The 7355-nt window shown below is 47.5% G+C and overlaps 1 long non-coding RNA gene across 1 annotated transcript; it reads right to left on the bottom strand.

The window, feature by feature from the left end:
• Positions 1-369: 369 nt before the first annotated feature.
• On the bottom strand, positions 370-6419 carry LOC102013584. Its single transcript, XR_001236335.1, has 2 exons — positions 6185-6419; positions 370-484 (listed from the first exon to the last, which is right to left on the bottom strand). It is a non-coding gene; the product is annotated as an uncharacterized LOC102013584 (long non-coding RNA).
• Positions 6420-7355: the final 936 nt, after the last annotated feature.

Here is a 7355-nt window from a genome sequence, read left to right as displayed (position 1 = left end):
CGGGGGAGTAGCTGCTCATCATGGCAGACAGGAAGTACAGAGCCCTAGGTGAGGCCAGAAAGGGAGTTATAACCTTCCTGGTCACACCCACACCACCGCCTCTTCTGACCAGGCCCCACCTCCTAACTCAAGTCGGCTATAAGCCTGCATGATCTAACCACCTTCCAAAAGTCTTGCCTGGGAGCACAGAGGCTCTTGGGGACATCTAGATGGACCCCATAATGATGGAGATGTCGTGAAGATAGTACAAAGAGGGCCTGCAGGCTTTAGCCTTAGCTCACCTGCTGCTAGTGTTTTATCACCATGGGATATTTGTACCAGCTAATGGACCAACATGGATATACTGCTACTAACTGAAGTCCAAATAAATGCTGAAAGCCCACACTTTATTGGGACTTCCGTGCTTTTTCCTGGTGTTCTTTTCCTGCCCCAGGATCCTGTCCAGGGCCTCACAGTACGTCCGTCATCCTCTCTCGCCAGGCTCCTGTGGAGTGAGAGAGTTTCTTAGACCTTCTCAGAAGCTTCTCAGAACTTTGCCCATGTTGACTGTGGAGGACCGCCTAGGTGACTCTCCTTGAAGGAGGAGCAATTGCCTCCGTTTTGGCTGAGCCTGACCCTGTTTCCATGTACTGATATGTACAGAGCTGGCTGGGACTTTTCCTTATCCCTTCAATTGGCTTTAAGCAGTGCATATCGATCCAGTTGAGGTGCTGATGGTGGTCTTTGAAGATGGCAGGAGTGATTCCCCGGACCCCCCGTTGTTCCCACAAGTGAGCTGGGATGGTGTGGGATGTGTGAGCCAGGGCTCCAGGCTGTCGGCTGGGGTTGAGCCTCTGGATAGAGGCCAAGACTTCCTGGGGCTTGAAAGATTACACACCAGAGCTGAAGCACTGACCCCAAAACATTAGACACTATCTCAGTTGTGTTATGCAGATTACTCTTTTTGCATATCCTTCTTTTTGCTTTTGCAGAGGTGATTTTGGGCCTCCTACCTAGCCCAGCTCACAGCACTCACTTACTTCCTGTGGTTCTCATAGTCACTCATCCTCAAGCCACTCCCTTCCTCATGAATGAATAAAATCTGGGTTTGGCCTTGGTCATTATGGCTGGACTCAGGGCCCCTTGGCTCCCCATAACTACAAATATGCCTTAGTGTCTTTATTCTCACCATGAGCTGCACTGGAAGTGGTAGATTGGAGTTAACGCACTAGGATTCCAATAACTTTTCATGGGATCACAAATATAAACTTCCTGGGCCGTGACGAGGACCAGGAAGGGCTCTCTGTACTGACGAGAACAGCAGGGCACTGCATTAGCCATCTTTTCTGTCACTGGGACAGAATGCCCGAGAAACCAACCTCTCCCAGGTTCAGAGGTTTCAGCCCCTTGGCACTGGGCTCTGCTGCTTCCAGCCTGTGAAAGGCACAGCCTCTCCGCAGGGCGCGTGTGACAGAGGAAACTTCACCTCATGGTGGCCAGGAAGTAGAGGGGGCTCACTTCTTAGAACAAATCCCCTCCTCCCAAATGCACTAACTTGAGTCCACAAGTGGGTCCATCCCTTGTGAACCAGTCACCTCCCGAAGGTGCACCTTCTGTGTTGGGGGTCGAGCCTTCCACTCTTGTGCTTCTAGGGGACATTTAAGATCCAAACAACGACAGGTATTCGAATCACGTCCTTCAGCTGGCATTTACTTGAAGTTCTTGAAATAGTTCATCCGGAGGAAATCCGTCTTTGTCATTATCTGCTCTCAAGGTGCCTGACGTCACTGACTTATCAGTGATGTGTCTGCCTCGACCACCTGGCTGGGTAGTGCCTGGCAGTTTCCCACTGTAAAGTTACTTCCCTTTCCCTTTCCACCTCCACTCTTCAGAAAGAGGCCTGTGTACACCCCGCTGTTGAGGGCCAGAGGAGTGAGGCTGTGCTGCCTTTGAGGGGCCAGGTAGCAGGAGGTATCAGGCCCCGGAGTAACCTGGGCTGCCTCTGGCGTCTGCCTGGGCCTCGCTGCAGCTGGCTCTGCACATCTGGAAACTGCGGATGGGGTCTGAGAGTCAGGACCACTTTGTCCGACCCAGCCCTGGGGCCTGAGTTCAGGGAGATCGCACATCTCTGGAGGGAAGTGCGGATTGGCAGTCCCCGAGGCTCCCTCCTGCCTTCATCCGCGAGGTAGCGAGCTGCCTGGCCAGCTGGGGGCTGTGCTCACTGCCCAGGCTGTTTGGGGTCTGTGGGACCAGCTGGCAGGGCCCCTGAGCCCTCGTCCTGTACTGAGCCCCATGTGTTGGCACGAGTGCACTCGGGCTCTGAACTTGCCTTGGCCTTGGAGCCCGCACCTGGGGTTCTGCGACTCTGCTGCCGGGGTCGGCTGTCCTCCTGGCCCTTCTCCCGTGAGATTCACTCTTCTGTGGAGCTCAGGGTGCCCGGCTTATGCCTCCCACAAACTCCACCTTTGGTGTGCAGGCCTGTAGGGATCAGCTCTTGGTCCTGTTCACCCCCCTTCCAGCATAAGGCTTGTTGTTCTGCAATTTGTTTTTCTCAGTACTGGGGATTGAATGCAAGGCCTTCACGCCAAACTACACCCCTGGTGTTTTTATTTTTTTTAAAATTTAAATCTCTGAGTCAGGGTCTTGCTAAGTTGCCCAGGCTGGGCTCGGACTTGTGATCCTTCTGCTTCAGCCTCCCAGCGTGCTGGGGTGCCAGGTGTGCTCCACCATGTCCAGCGGTAAATGTCTTTGAGATAAACGAGTGCAAAATGCATCCTCTCAGATGGTGCATGGACGCTATGTATCTTTTCCAGGAAAACACTCTGGCTGTGAAGGCATGGGGGTTCCTCAGCCCTCATTCTGGCCTCCTTGGCTGTGAAACAGGGAGAGCTACCTTCGCCTTTGCAGATGCCCCCAGGCTGGGCAGTGATGTGTAGGTAACACCTGGTCCTTGGCCACTTACTGAGACCCCAGCAGAGGGAAGCGAGCTCTGAACGCTCATGAGGGACGACACTCTGGGCATCGCACTTGGCCCCAGGGCTTGGGAAACCTCCTGCCCCAAACTCCCAGAGGCTGCTTCAGAAGCAACATCCCGCTTCTACTTTATCACTGGAATTTCTCTCTCTCTCTCTTTTTTTTTTTTTTTTTGTTCCCGGGATTGGACTTCCGGCCTTTGCCTTTGCCGGCAGGCACTGTGCCGCTGAGCTAAATCCCCAGCCCCTATCACTTGAATCTTGAGGTGCGGCTGGCAGTGCTGGAGAGCAGAGGTCCCCCTGGAATTGTTCATATGAAGGTACTGTAGCAGTAAGGAAGAGCGGGTCCCCAGAGCTGCTTTGGAGTGATGTCACCAAGTTCTTGCAAACCCATCCATGGGGAGGTTTCTGAGCTTGTCCCCTTTTAAGACTTTTCTTGGGTGGTTCTTGCCTGAGTCCCTAGGGGGAAGGGGGGGGCTCAGGACTCAGCCTTGTGGGGGTACAGGAGGACAGATTGTTCCCCCATGGTGTGGTCAGGCTTGGATGGAGGGCTTGGTGGCCAGCTCGGCATTCCCATCTGATCAGTGGGGCCCCCACACCCCAGTCCAGCAGCACAGTGTGAGCGACTACGGGCCAGGTAGTGACTGCCGGCCAGCTTCCTGCCCTGTCGGTCCCTCTGTGCCTGCACTGCTTGTCACAAGGAAAGAAAAAGCCCCTGCTTTAGAGAATTGACTTTCCTTGGATTTGTCTGAAGGGTAGAAACTGTGAAGGGACAGCCCTGGGTAGAGTGTGTCTCAGAGGCACCAACAAGGGACAGAATTTGAGGCTGGGGTTGGCCCGGGGACAAGCGTAAGACAATGCCCAAAGACCCCACACTCCTGTTTTTAAGGTTAGCACACGGAGAGTGTGTGGACTTATTTTTAAGGGTCAGTAGATGTAGACTGAGAATGCACTTTGGGCCCTTGACCGTGCTAAGTGTTGGGGACACAAGGGTGCCCGTCATGTGTCCTGTCCCGGCCAAGGGCTCCTAGTTCCAGCGTGGCCTGAAGCCCCACACCGGGTCCCTGACAGCTGCTGACTGGTGCATGACCTAACCAGGCCCAGCAGGTGTCTGCAGATAGAGCCATGTGTGGGGAAAAGGAGTCTTGGAAATGTCATGTGGCAGAGGTCACTATACCTGGAGGTGGCGTCCAGAGCCCAGCCACATGGAGAGCATGTGTTCTATCCAGACTTGAATTTCTGCTTCCCAGTGCAATCTGTGGGGTCAGCATTGTTACCCTGACACCAAAACCAGAGACACCGCAAGAAGAGGAAATTGCAGACCAACATTCCTCATGAATGTAGGACCAAGATGCTCAGTAAAATACCCATAAACCAATCCAGAAACATAGAGAAAGGGTTATGTGATCAGGTGGGGGTTATTCCAGGAATTCAAGGTTGGCTTAATAATTCAAAATCAAGGGCCGAGGATATAGCTCAGTGGCACAAGCACCTGCCTGGCAAGCGCAAGATCCCGAGTTCAATTCCCAGTACCAAAAAAAAAAAAAAAAAAAGAAGCAAAATCAATTAAGACTGAGTATTAATAGAATACTCATAACCCCATAATAGAGGTGCAGAAAAAGCACCTGATGAAATGCAGCACTCTTTATGATGCAAACTGCTGACTAACCAAGAGTGAAGGGAATTCTCTCAACTCCATAAATGACACTTGGAAAAATCCATAGCTAATGTCACACTTAAAGGTGAAAGACCAAATATCTTCTCCCTCATATCAGGATGAGGAAGGGATGTCCAATCACACCATTTTCATTCAACATTGTATTAGAACTTGAAGTCAATATCTTAAGAAAAAAAGGAAATAAAACACGTCCAGTTGAAAAGGCAGTAACCTGTCTTTGTTCACAGATGAGATAGTCTCACGTGGGACCCATGCTTGCAAAGACACCTCCATCAGAACTACAAAGCCCAGCAAGGTTGTATGACATGAGGCCAATACATGAAACAGAATTGTATCATAATACCTGTGACAAATGATCTAAAATGAAGTTGAGAGAGCCATTCCATTCACAGCATGATAAACCTATTAAATACATAGGACTGAAATTACATAGGAAAGTACATCCTTGAGATGAACTGAGATCAGAATAAATGAGGAGATCCTTTGTATCCATGGAGCAGAAGTTACAGTATTATCAAGATTTGCTTATTCTCAAATAGATCTACATATTCAGTGCAAACCCAGTGCAAATCCTGAAGCTTTTTGTAGAAACGAACAAGCAAATATCCAGAAAACCCAAACAGTTTTGAAAAAGAACAAAATTGGAGGGTTTAGGCACTTCCTGATTTCAAAACCTATATGAATATAAATAATCAAGATAGTGATACTTGTATAAGGATAGATGTGCCAATCAATGGCCCAGAGAGTGAAATGGTAAAGCATTGTATTTATGGCCAATTAATTTTCAACAAAAGTATCAAGGCAATTCAAAGGAGAAAAGAATTAGTAATAAGTGATACTGAAGCAATTGGATATTCACATGTAGAAAGATAAATTGAGGGGCAGGGATATAGCTCAGTGGCATAGCGCCTGCCTGGCAAGCATGAGGCATGAGTTAAAAAAAAAAAATTGAAACATTTTAAATCAGGGACAAAAATTAACTTTAAGGTGGATCATAGACTTAAATGTAAGTGCTAAGCCCATCAAATGTTTGAAATAAAATATAAAATCTTCATGATCTTAGATTAGACAAAGAGAACTTAAATGTGTCGTAAAAAGCCTGATTCACACAAGAAAATAATGGCTCAATTGGATTTCATCAAAATTGAAATGCTTTTCATTTCAAAAGACATAATTGAGTGAATTAACGGAAATGAAACTTCTCATTTATCAGACACTTTGAACAAACCCCACACGGAAAAAAATTATTTTGTAAATCATGGATCTTAAAAGGATTTCTGCCCAGGATATTAAACAAACCCTGGAAACAGCTGAATTAAAAATGGGCAAAAGATTTGAATAGAAATTTCACCAAGGAAGAAATTAAAATGGCCAAAGGCAGTTGGACAAATGCTCACTAATCACCGGGTAAATTCAAATTAAAGCCCCAATGAAATACTGCCTTGCACCTGCTTGAGTGGTTGTCTTAGTCATAAACATCAATTTTATGGCGTAAATACATATAATTTCCAATATACGAGAATAAATTCAAATTCTCCTCATTGGAGCAAAGTACCTGACACCTGTGGCTTAAGGGAGGAGAGACTCTTTCTGGCTTGTGTTTCAGTTCAGAGTTGGCTGATTCCAAGGCAGGACAGCATGGCACAGGGGCCTGGTGGAGGTGAGCTGCTTGTGGCATGGTGACAGAAGCAGAGAGAGTCGAGGAAAGAGCCGGAATCACTTTCCAAAGTTTCCGCCTGTGATCCCATGAAGCTTTCAGGGTACCTCTAGATATAAACCACAGCAGTGACTATGCCTAAAAGACAAAACAACAAAAAATATTGGAGAAGAAGTGAAGAGAGGGGAACCTTTCTGCCCCATTGGTGGGAATGTAAATTAGCACAGCTGTGATACAAAACTATGGTGGTTCCTCAAAAGACTGAAAATAGAACTTCCCTATGACCCAGTCATCCCAGTAACTGGATATACAACCAAAAGGTTGGAAGTCAGCACGTCTAAGAGACATCTGTACCTCCACTGCGGAATATTTATGATAGTCAAATTACGGAATCCATCTAGGTGTCTGTGAGTGGATGAACCAATCAATGAAGAAAATGTGGTGTGTATACACAAACGAATACTTTTTTAGGCTTAAAAATAAGGATGTCCTATCATTTGCAATAACATGGGTGAATCTGGAGCACATGATGCTGAGTGAAATAATCCAGGGACAGGAAGCCAAACCCTGCATGTTGTCACTTCTGTGTGGATTCCGCAATGACCAAACTCAAGGCAGTAGAATGGTAGTTACCAGTGGCTTTGGCGGAGGTTGGTCAAAGAGTAGAAGCTTTCTGTTAGGAAGAATAAATGGTAGGAACTGGAAGTGCTGAACACGTTAATTAGCTTGATTCCGTCACTCCGTCTTTATGTTGTAGCATCTCTTTTACGGCATAAATACATGCGGGTATAATTTCCAGTGTACAAGAATAAATTCAAACTGGGTGTGGTGGCACAGGCCTGTAACCCCAGCATTCTGGGAGGCTGGGGCAAAAAGATCATAAGTTTGAGCCCAGGCTGGGAGACTTAGCAGCTTAGCTGGACTCCGTCTAAAAATTAAAACATAAAAAAGTGCTGGGAAGACTGGGGGTATAGCTCAAAGCAAAGACCTTGAGTTCAATACCTTGTACTTGAAAAAATAAATAAATAACTTGAAAGACATACAACCTAGGAAGGAGACAGTTGTGATA

Source organism: Chinchilla lanigera, unplaced genomic scaffold, assembly GCF_000276665.1.
Source record: "Chinchilla lanigera isolate Chin_1 unplaced genomic scaffold, ChiLan1.0 scaffold00055, whole genome shotgun sequence".
In the NCBI taxonomy this organism is placed as follows: Eukaryota; Metazoa; Chordata; class Mammalia; order Rodentia; family Chinchillidae; genus Chinchilla; species Chinchilla lanigera.
The sequence above is the reverse complement of the archived record's forward strand: the minus strand, read 5'-3'. Positions and strand labels throughout refer to the sequence as shown.